Raw genomic sequence first — 12251 nt, 5'->3', positions numbered from 1 at the left:
GGAAAAATACAAAATAATAAAAAAAATTAGTGTGCATGCACACAGCAAGGGCATATTGTTGAAATGTACATACATCCAACTACAGCATATTGGGTTGTGATGTAAGACGGAAATTCCATTGTGCAGTGCAGTTAAAAATTTTTATCTTTTTACTTGTTTACTCTCTAAATACCTCTTGTGCCTGTAAAGCTATTCAAAAACATAATGTTGATTATTTTTTTCATGAACAGAGATACATAAAAATCTGAAAGTCGGGAGTTTCGGTATTGCAAATCAACTAGATTTGCAATCCACAAGTCACTCTGTGCCTCATGTACAGAAAGCCCATTTGAAGTCTTGAGTTCTAAGAAAAAAAGGCTGTCATAACAAATGGCTCTTGTGACTGTTTTTAGAGGCAAAGTAAAATGTTCACAGGCTGGCTTTTTCTAGCTTCTACATATCAAATACATATTATGTTCGAAAAACTGAGCTGACCACTTTATATATATATTTAAGTAAATATTTGCATCATCTTCGTAATCTTTGAGAAAGATTACCAGTCAGTTGGAACTACTACTTTTTCCTCCGTTGGCTATTTTTTTCAAATAAAAACAACCCTACATCTTATGCAGAATATTTGTTAACACAGCATGTTAACACAACATGTGTTGCTTCTCTTAAAAAAAAAGAAAAGCAAATTCTTAGCATTTTATTTATGAAGTCCTTTTTCTTATTCAACTACAAAACCAAAAAAAAAAAAAAAAGGTAGGTAAAAACATTACGAAGGATTCCACAACTAAAAAAAATATCTGCTTTTCCATTCTCACTTCTAATATCACACCCCACCTACTCATTAGCGATCTTTGGTCAACCCCTAATTATTTCAGAGCTCACAATTTAAGAACTAGTCTTGTTCAGTAGAACTCCTCTCGGTCCCTTTATCCCTACCAGAAGGTGAAGAGTTTAAAGTTCCAGCTTTTGCAACTCTAGAATGAGGTTATAAAAGCTTGTGGGGGAAAAAAACTGACAGTAGTTGCTTGTTTTTTTCCAAACCATGTAAGCTTCTACAGTGTTCAAAACACTTAAGCTCCAACATGAGCTTCAAAGCCCCCTGAAAGAAACTTGGTTTTCTTAAGCTTCAACCTTTCCAGCTGTAGAAAAGCTGAAGAATTTCTGGACAGATACGATTAGCTGCCAAATAACCTGAAGTCCTAAAAGAAAAGGCAACGTGAATATCAAACTAAAAAGTAACACTTGAATCGACAGAAAAATACGCAGTATTATAGTAGCAACAATAATACACTAAGAAGTACTACTTATAACCTTAAAGATGGGATTTTGGAGCTAAACTGAAAAACACCAGTACTGGTCTCTGGCTACAAAAGCTAAACGTTATTCTTAAATACATTTCTTAAAAAAAAAATTTTACTAAGATCTTCAATGTTTGCTTTTTCTGTTTCTATCCTATCCGGCCAAAAGCTCTGGCCAATCTTTCGGGTGCAGGGTCCCAAAAGAGTTGCTTATGTAGTTAGAACGCAGAATGAGCCCTACAAGGCGCCTGAATGCTTCGTTAATGGAATTTGTATTATATCCTCCCAATCCTCTGGCGGCTGCTAAAAGGGCTCCTTCCACTCCCAGTAATCCCAGTCACAGTGGTTTCCAGCTCTTGAAGGAAGCACGGGATTCTGACCTACTCCCGAAACTCTTCTTAAATCCAGGCGAAGGAGGCCCACACCTCCTGGTCTGACCTAAGGCACCCGTCAAAAGAAACGTTTGATTTAAGAAAAGAAACCTCGCACTGCTCCACCCAACAGGTGGAAAGAAGAAAGGTACGGACAGCTAGGCGCAGAGTCCAGGCCAGGCCTCAAACGGCGGGAGAGTGAGGCGCGGCCTCGGTGCGGCCTGAGACAAGGCAGGCCCATTCCTGCCCCCACTATCACCCCCGTCAGCCAATTCCCAGGCGCCTGCCCCAGCTGACCTTACGATGGAGGCCCCTTCAGGCCATGAGCCGAAGCCTGGACCAACCTAGCCGAAGATGGCACTTCCACCGCCACCGTCCTCACAACCACCGCTACGGCCGACACCAGCGCCACTGCCGCCTCCTCAAGAGCCGGGCGCGCATGCGTCAGTGCCGCGGGAAGCGAAGAGTCACGTGGCGCCGCAGCTCGCAGGCCTCGCCCTCCCCGGGATCCAGGCGGCTCTAGCCAGGCTCCCGCACGCCCCTGTAGCCAGCGAAAGCAAGGGCAGCCTCTCCTAGCTGGTTTCTCCTCTATCGGGATCTCCCAAGCCGAAGTGAGGTCTTTAGGACCTCACACTCCTGAGTTTTACACGCGGACAGCGCCCCGCCCCCCTCAAAGAAAAATGTTATTCTTTTTGAGCAAGTCTAACGCGGTTTTCCCAACAATTGCTCAGGTTTTACCCCTCTACCTAAAAACGGGCAGAAATTCAGCCTTAAACTCCCAAATCTCAAGATGGATTCTGGGCACACTCGGGTTTCCCGAAGAAACATTCATGGATTTAGGGAACGGACTACTGAAGGGATATGTAAAATTACCCTCTGGGCAAATGGAGTCTGTATCGTGTCGATAATCTTAGCTGTCCTCTTCATTTGTACCCCGTTCTCACCTATTTAAAAAGGCTTGTTTGTTTTTCCCCGAACCTGTCCCTTCTCCCTTCAAGAATCTTGTACAACAGTGCCTGCGGTCACCAGTCGCTTCCGGTGCAATCTCTTCTTTGCTGCACCGTAGAATCACAACTGGTCAGCAACTTCTGGAATCTCCCAACCTCCAGAAACGTTTCTCTGGAAGTTAATGTTTCTTATCCACATTCCTGCTAATTTATAAATCCCCTGACAACACCAATCTTGTTTTGTTATATATAATCTTACCACAATTAAAAAAAAAAAAAAAAAAACTTCTTACTTTCAGCCTTTTATACTCATCGAAATGCACCTAGTTGCCGTTTTTCCTTTCCGTTGCCTCTTCTGCTCTTGAAGCTAACTCTCTTGAATCCTCTGACAGTGCTGTCTTGCTTCCTACATGTCGAATCAACAGCTTTCAATTGTTTATAATGGAAAGGAGCAGTCAAGGCAGGGCTAGCCTGAGTTGCCTGCGGGCACTATCACTCTGTGGCTTGAGCACCACAGCCTTCTTCCCTCCCTTTTCTGGCTGTTTTTGTCTTCCACCTAAGATGGCATCAAATTCTTCATCAGTAAATAAGAAATCTCTAAAATCCCATCCCCTTCTAATCTCCAATTTGTAATAATCCATCTGCTTCTTTAACTTTATTCACTCTAGACACATTGTTTCCCCTTATCCGGTTTTCTTAATCCTGCCAGAAACGTGTCTGTAACCTCTATATTTTACCTTTCAAGCCAGTGCTATTGCTCTCACTCTCTGACTTAAAAACCTCTGCTGGTTTCCCCCACTGCTTCTAAGAAAAACTGAAACTCTTTAGTGTTGAAAACATGGTCCTTGTAATGCCAGCTTTCTCACTGGTTTCTGCCTCCCCAAAACCTCACAGAACCCACTGTTCCCAGAGTTCTTTTATGAATTTTGATATGCTTTCCTCTCTAGCCAGGATGCTCTCCTTATAGTGGAAACAGAAATCATTTTAAAAATTGATTTAGCTTTAGTTAACAGTAAAAGAAATTGTATATCACAGTGGTAAGCTTTGGGAAGAAAAATAGATATTAAGCCGAATCCTGTAGTTTGGAGGTGGGATGGGGTGGGGAATTCTAGAACACAGTATTTAAAGTCAAAAGATCTCAGAAATACAGTGAACAAAGAAATCAGACAGATGGGAAATTGGCCCTTATGGACTATATCAGGAGCCCTGGTGGTGCAGTGGTTACGAGCTATGGCTGCTAACCAAAAAGGTCAGCAGTTCAAGTCCACCAGCCGCTCCTTGGAAACCCTGTGGATAGGTGGTATTGTGTCCTACAGAGTTGTAATTAGTGGGAATCTACTCAACAACAATGGGTTTGGTTTTTGTTTTCGGACTACGCCAGTGGGTTCCCTTGCTCCTTCCCTGTTAGGATCTGGCCAAAAGACAGTCCTGGTAGAATGAGAGAGAGGTAGAAAGATTGAGGTCAGGATGTTTATTCCCTCATCTCCCTCACTGCAGGGATCCAGGCAGTCCTCTCCATATCACTTTCTTTTCCTAGGTTCCAGATTTCCTTAAACTCTCCCCAAACCCACTGCCATGGAGTAGATCCTGACACATACTGACACTACAGGACAGAGTCAAGGTGCTCCATAGGGTTTCCAAGGCTGTAATCTTTACAGAAGCAGACCGCCACATCTTTCTCCCACGCAGCAGCTGGTGGGTTCAAACCGCTGACCTTTCAGTTAGCAGCAGAGCACTTAACCACTGCACCACAAGGGCTTCTTATAGTAGCTATTAAAAAGTTTGATAATCCTCCATACAAAACTCATCAAATTACATTTTAAACATGTGCAGTTACTGTATGTCAAACACCGCAATGTTGTTGCTGTTGTTAGGTGCCATCAAGTCATTTCCGGCTCACAGTTACCCTATGCACAACAGAACCAAACACTGCCTGGTCCTGCACCATCCTTACAGTCATTGTTATGCTTGAGCCCATTGTTGCAGTCACTGTGTCAGTCCATCTTATTGAGGGTCTTCCTCTTTTCCACTGATCCTGTACTTTACTAAGCATGATGCCCTTCTCCGGGAACTGATCCCTCCTGACAACACATCCAAAGTATGTAAAGCACAGTCTCGCCATCCTTGCTTCTAAGGAACATTCTGGCTGTACTTCTTCCAAGACAGATTTGTTCTTTCTTTTGGCAGTTCATGGTATATTCAATATTTTTTGCCAACACCACAATTCAGAGGTGTCAACTCTTCTTTCATCTTTCTTATTCATTGTCCATCTTTCTCACGCATATGAGGCGACCGAAAACACGATGGCTTGGTCAGGCGCACCTTAGTCCTCAAGGTCACGTTTTTGCTTTTTAACATTTTAAGGAGATCTCTTGAAGCAGATTTTCCCAATGCAATGTGTCCTTTGATTTCTGGACTGTTGCTGCCATGAGTGTTGATTGTGAATCCAAGCAAAATGAAATCCTTGACAACTTCAATCTTTTCTCTTTTATCATGATGTGGCTTATCGGTCCAGTTATGAGGATTTTTGTTTTCTTTATGTTAGGGTGTAATCCATGTGGAAGGCTGTGGTCTTTGATCTTCATCAGTAAGTGCTTCAAGTCCTCTTCCCTTTCAGCAAGCAAGGTTGTGTTATCTGCATATTGCAGGTTGTTACTGAGTCTTCCTCCAATCCTGTTGCCCCATTCTTCATATAGCCCAGCTTCTCAGATTATTTACTCTGCATACAGATGAAATAGGTATGGTGAAAGGATACAACCCTAATGCACACCTTTCCTGACTTTAAACTCTTGTTCCGTTTGAAGGACTGCCTCTTGATCCATGTACAGATTCCTCATAAGCACAACTAAGTTTTCTGGAATTCTCATTCTCTGCAATGTTATCCATAATTTGTTATGATCCACACAGTCAACAAAACACAGGTAAACATTTTTCTGGGATTCTCTGCTTTCAGCCAGGCTCCATCTAACATCAGCAGTGATATCCCTGGTTCCATGTCCTCTTCTAAATCCAACTTGAATTTCTGGCAGTTCCCTGTTGATATACTGCTGAAGCCCTGTCAATATACTGCTGCAGCCACTTCTGAATGACCTTCGGCAAAATTTTGCTTGCATGTGATACTAATGATAATGTTCGATAATTTCCAAATTCGGTTGGATCACCTTTCTTGGGAATAGGCATATATGTGGATCTCTTCTTGTCAGTTGGCCAGGTAGCTCTCTTCCAAATTTCTTGGCATAAATAAGTAAGCACTTTCAGTGCTGCATCCATTTGTGGAAACATCTCAGTTGGTATTTCATCAGTTCCTGGAGACTTGTTTTTCACCAAGGCCTTCAGTGCAGCCTGGACTTCTTCCTTCAGTACAGTGGCTTCCTGATCATATGTTACCTCCTGAAACGGTTGAACATCGATCAATTCTTTTTGGTGTAGTGACTCTGTGTATTCCTTCCACCTTCTTTTGATGCTTGCTGTGTCGTCTAATATTTTCCCTGTAGAATGCTTCAGTATTGCAACTCGAAGCTTGAATTGTTTCTTCAGTTCTTTCAGCTTGAGAAATGCTGAGCATGTTCTTCCCTTTTGGTTTTCTGTCTCCAGGTCTTTGCACATGTCATTGTAATACTTTGTCTTCTTGAGCCACCCTTTGCAATCTGCTGTTCAGCTCTTTTATTTCATCATTTTTTCCTTTTGTTTTAGCTATTCAACATTCAAGAGCAAGTCTCAGGGTCTCTTCTGGCACCCATTTAGGTCTTTTCTGTCTCTCCTGTCTTTTTAATGACCTCTTGCATTCTTCACATATGATGTCCTTGATGTCATTCCACAACTCATCTGGCCTTTGGTCAAATCTATCCTTGCGATGGTCTCTAAATTCTTATGGAGTATACTCAGGGCCATACCTTGACTCTTGTGGACTTGTTCTAATTTTCTTCAGTTTCAAGCTGAACTTGCATATGAGTAATTAATGGTCCTATCCGCAGTCGGCCTCTGACCTTGTTCTGACTGATGATATTGAGCTTTTTCATCATCTCTTTCTACAGATATAGTTGATTTGAATCCTGTGTATTCCATCTGGCAAGGCCCAGGCATATAGTCACTGTTTATGTTGGTGAAAAAAGGTATTTGCAATCAAGAAGTCATTGGTCTTGCAAAATTCAGTCATGGCATCTCTTGCATTGTTTCTATAACCAAGGCCATATTTTCCAACTACCATCCTTCTTCTTTGTTTTCAACTTTCGCATTCGAATCACCAGTAATTATCAGTGCATCCTGATTGCGTGTTCAATTTCAGACTGCAGAAGTTGGTAAAAATCTTCAATTTCTTCATCTTTGGCCTTAGTGTTTGGTGCGTAAATTTGAATAATAGTCGTATTAACTGGTCTTCCCTAAGGCATATGGATATGATCCTATCGTTGACAGTGTTGTACTTCAGCATGGATCTTGAAATGTTCTTTTTAACAATGAATGCAACATCATTCCTCTTCAAGTTGTCATTTCCAGCATAGTAGACCACGTGACTGTCTGATTCAAAATGACCAATATCATTCCATTTGAGCTCACCAATGCCTAGGATACTGTATGTTTATGAGTTCCATTTCATTTTTGACGATTTACAATTTTCTAGATTCATACTTCATGCATTTCAGGTTCTGACTATTAATGGTTGTTTGCAGCTGTTTCTTCTTATTTTAAATTGCACCATATCAGTAAATGAAGGTCCCAAAGGCTTGACTCCATCCATGTCATTAAGGTCCACTCTACTTTGAGAATGCAGCTCTTCCCCTGTCATCTTTTGAATGCCTTCCAACTGATTTGAGAAATAATATTAGAGTCATCATTCCCTGTCCTTGAGCATAGAGAATGTGACCCAGCTAGAGCTGGACTCACAAGGACACATCAGCTGGGCCCAGAGGTATAAAGACTGTAGCTAAAATAATCCTGGAAAAAATCTTTAGGGAACCTTTCACATAAGCCAGAACACAAGAGACTTCCCACTCTTATCTTTTTCTATTTTATAAAAAAAAAATTAACATATAGCAAATAGAAATTTGTTGGACCAATGAAGACCCTCCTGACTGTCCTTACTAAAACCTGTACCAATGATTGTTAAGAAAGACAATTCAAAATGTAGGATCACAGTTTCTAGCCATTGTGAAAAGGTGACTCTTTCAATGGTTTTGCCCATTCGTAATGTTCATATTGGTGCGTTAATGTTCATATACACTGATGACTCTGTAACTTTTCTTAGATTCATGCACACATGGCTGTGAAACATGCTTATCCGTTTTCCCATTCTTGCCTGTTCTGTAATATTCTCTGAACTCGGGCAGACATGGCTGTGGCAGCATGCTTGTCAGTTTTCCCATTCTTGCTTACTCTGTAATATTTCCTTGGGCTTGGGCAGACATTAGCTCTGGCAGCATGCTCGTCTGCTTTCCACTTTTGTCTTTTTGAATATATGCCGAATAAAACTTTCTTTTTGATTTCCTAAACTCTGTGATTTTTTTTTTCCCTACAACATAACCTGAGAGGCTCATCTTCTGGCACTATATCAGACAATGTTCTGCTGCTATTTATAAGGTTTTCACTGGCTAATTCTTTTCAGAAGTAGACTGCCAGGTCCTTCTTCTTAGTCTGTCTTAGTCTGGAAGCTCAGCTACCTGTCTGCCATGGGTGACCCTGCTGGTATTTGAATACCAGTGGCATAGCTTCCAGCATCACAGCAACACACAAGCCCCCACAGTACAACAAACTGACGGGTCTTTCTTTTGGGTAAGATTAAGTTTTCAGTACAAAGATGTTGAAGTGATTTTTAACTGTTTACTGCTAGTTGGGTGAAGTGAACTTCAATTTCCCAGGAACACCCTCCATCAGGGCAGACTTCAGAGTTGTCTGAGGCCTACTCCTGCTTATAAGCAAGGTTCTCACATTCCCGCTGCACTGTCAGCCCTCCCTCAACTCACATCTGCAGCTTCTGGGGGGATTGTCTTATGGTAAGGCAACTGAGGAAGAAAAAACCCTAGCCTGATTTCCAGATGGTTCTGCATGACATGCTGCCGCCAACTGAAAGTGGGATTCTGTGGCTGTGCAATCTCATTCAGGGATAGCTCTGAAGGATATTGGAGAAGGGAAACTTTTCCAAGGGGTAGAATCTTGAAATGTTACTTTTTTTCCATTTGTTTGGGAGGAGGAATAGCTTGAGTCAATGTTCTACACCAAATTATAGCCTTTGTCCAGATGATATGATTGGTACTGGGAAGGAATAAGAATAGAGACTTGATGACAAGGAAGGGTAATAAGGAGGGATGTTTCAGAAAATACGTGAAAAGATTTGTTTCATGTGAATGCTTATGAAAAGTTCTGTGGGGGAGGTTTTCAATAATAAGATGGGGGAAAAAAAGACTTAACTTGTGCTAGTCAGTCTTTACCCAGCCTCTCTGGTGATTGTTCAATAGAATCTTGAGCAAAATGTCCATGTTGGTATAACCTGACCCTATGAACGCCAGTACATTTCCACTAGTCCTTAGCCAAGGCCAAGCCAGGTTTGGCCTGCCCCACATGCACAGAAGGGCCAGCTGTGACCACTAATTGACTTCAACAGAGGCAACAGGTGGAATGAATCAGAAGGAAAATTATCACTCGGACCCTATTTCAAAGCTAGAGGTCCGACAAGAACCATGTCACCTCCTGTTTCGTGGCCACCTTCTAGAACTTTCCCTCCCCAATATATCTGCACTGCCACCGTCTTGCTGCCCAAATCACATATAAGCCCTGCTTCCCTGTAGCTTGGTGAGTAGGACCTCAGGAACTTCCTCCTGGCTCCTTGCTCTGCACATTGCAATAAAGTTACTTTTTCAAAGACCAGTGCCCAGATAATTGGCAAGTCCGAGCAGGCTGGACAAGGACGCACCTTCCCGGGTTTGGTAACAATTTTGGCTCCCAGCGTGGAGCCCAGCACCTCCTCAACCACGAGTGGAAACTCCACCGACCCTCAGTGCTCACAGAGCCTCTTACTCAGGAGGACACAGGTAGGTCTCCTAACTGTGACTGAGGCGTGAGGTAGAGACTGGCCTGGGGTGCTTTTACTTTGAGAATTAGAACTAACTCTGGTCTGGATGTCTACAGGGTAAGTGCCCTAGAAATTTCTCTTCTTAAGTGTTAAGTGCTTGGGATTGGAGGTGGTGAGGTATCTAAAGGATTGAAGTAGGACTAAGACATCCCCATTAGGGGGAATTGAAGCCCTAGTAAGATCTTTCTCATTATGTTGCCCCACCACCCCTCCCTGGCCAATGGCAGAGAACAGAAAGCCTAGTTTATGGTTGTTGACTTTGGTTAAGTTCTGGTTCCATTTCTAAGTGAGTGTGTGTATCTCTCTGGAAAAATGAAAACCTACAAAAACAGTGTAAGCTAATGCTGCAGAGGAGAAAGGAAGAGAAGAGCCACACCTGGAGAGGCCCGGGGCAAAATCCAGGCCATATAAAGGGAATGATTGATAGGAGAGTCTTCTGGTTCCACCCAGCCAGAAGTCCAAGGCCATATGCATATAAATGGGAAAACAGGGTGTGAAGAGAAGACAGTTCTAGAATCTTTTTAAAAGGGTTAAGTGTTTAGGATTGTGCTTCTACCTGAATGTCCTACAGACAGCATGTAACTCCACCTTCAGCCAATGCTTAATTGGTGTTTATCCATATTCCTGATTTAGGAAATAATATTGGAGTCATTATTCCTTGACCTTGAGCATAGAGAATGTGACCCAGCTGCAGCTGGGCTCACAAGAACTCACAAGGACACATCAACTGGGCCCTGAAATAAAGACAATAAATAGAATAATCTTGGAAAATATCTTTTAGGGAATCCTTCGCCTAAGCCAGAACACAAAAGACTTTCTACCCATATCTTTTTCTATTAACATTTAGTAAATAGAAATTTGTTGGACCAGTGAAGACCCTCCTGACTGTCCTTACTAAAACCTGTACCAATGATTGTTGAGAGGGAAATTCAAAATGTAGGATTATAGTTTCTAGCCAATGTGTGAAAAGGTGAAGCTTTCATTGTTTTTGCCCATTTGTAATGTGAATATATACTGATGATTCTGTAATATTTTCTGGACTGGGGCAGACATGGCTGTGGAAGCATGCTTGTCTGTTTTCCTGTTCGTGGTTATTCTGTAATTTTTGTCTGGACTTGGACAGACATGGCTGTGGCAGCATGCTTGTCCGTTTTCCTATTCTATCTTATTCTGTAATATTTCCTTGGGTTCTGGCAGACATCAGCTCTGGCAACATGCTTGTCTGCTTCCCACTTTTGTCTTTTTGAATATATGCCGAATAAAACTTTCTTTTTGCTTTACTAAACTTTGCGATTTTTTTCCCCTACAACATTCCTTCCACCTGGAGATGTAGGCAGCCGCTACCCTTTGGCAGAACTGTCATCACCCCTGTGGTGAATTCCTCACCAGCCCCTCCTGAGTTAGAAACTCCTGGTCCTGCCCAGGGAATAATCTCCCCAGCACACACCCATAGTGGGCTGCAATTTGGCCAGGGACTCACCCATGTCTCCTCAGGTCAATTTCCACTGAGACAAATGCCTGCTGGACTGGATCACAACGTCCAGCCTAGAAGGTTTGTCTGGATCCTTACACCATTTTCCACCTCTGAGGTGTATAACTGGAAGAACAATCTCGCAGCACATAGTTGTCGTTGTTAGGTGCCATCAAGTTGTTTTGGACTCAATAGCGACCCTACGTACCACAGAATGAAATGCTACCCTGTCCTGCGCCATCCTTACAATCATTGCTATGCTTGAGCCCATTATTGCAGCCACTGTATCAATCCATCTCATTGAGGGTCTTCCTCTTTTCCAGGACCGTGTACTTTACCAGGCATGATGTCCTTCTGCAGGGACTGATCCCTCTTGACAACATTTGCAAATATTGTAAGGCGCATTCTCGCCATCCTTGGTTCTAAGAAGCATTCTCGTTGTACTTCTTCCAAGACAGATTTGTTTGTTCTTTTGGCAGTCCATGGTATATTCAATATTCTTTGCCAACACCACAATTCAAAGGCATCAATTCTTCTTTGGTTTTCTTTATTCATTGCCCAGCTTTCACATGCATATGATGTAATCGCAAATACCATGGCTTGGGTCAGGCGCACTTTAGTCTTCAAGGTGACATCTTTGCTTTTCAACACTTTAAAGAGGTCCTTTGCAGCAGATTTACCCAATGCATTGTGTCTTTTGATTCCTTGACTGCTGCTTCCATGGGTGTTGATTGTGGATCCAAGTAAAATGAAATCTTTGACAACTTCAATCTTTTCTCCACTTATCCTGATGTGGCTTATTGGTCCATTTGTGAGGATTTTTGTTTTTATGTTGAGGTGTAATCCATACTGAAGGCTGTGGTCTTTGATCTTCACCAGTAGGTGTTTCAAGTCCTCTTCACGTTCAGCAAGTAAGGTTGTATCATCTGCATATTGCAGGTTGTTAATAAGTCTTCCTCCAATCTTGATGTCCCATTCTTCTTCATACAGAGATGACCCAAAACACATCGAAGGTTTGTTTGTGTCCATCTTTGCCACCAAAACCCAAACCCACTGCTGTTGAGTCGATTCCGATTCACAGTAACCCTATAGGACAGAGTAGAACTGCCC

General features: G+C 42.4%; 1 protein-coding gene across 1 annotated transcript in view; it reads right to left on the bottom strand.

Moving 5' to 3' along the window:
* PRPF39 (pre-mRNA processing factor 39) overlaps positions 1-2093 on the bottom strand; it is a 41512-nt gene extending 39419 nt beyond the window's left edge. Inside the window, exon 1 of the mRNA XM_049899213.1 lies at positions 1958-2093. The gene's annotated coding sequence lies outside the window, so the exon portion shown is untranslated. The remainder of the gene's footprint in view (positions 1-1957) is intronic.
* Between the last annotated feature and the right edge of the window lie 10158 nt (positions 2094-12251).

This window comes from Elephas maximus, chromosome 10 (genome assembly GCF_024166365.1).
Source record: "Elephas maximus indicus isolate mEleMax1 chromosome 10, mEleMax1 primary haplotype, whole genome shotgun sequence".
Classification (NCBI taxonomy): Eukaryota; Metazoa; Chordata; class Mammalia; order Proboscidea; family Elephantidae; genus Elephas; species Elephas maximus.
The sequence above is the reverse complement of the archived record's forward strand: the minus strand, read 5'-3'. Positions and strand labels throughout refer to the sequence as shown.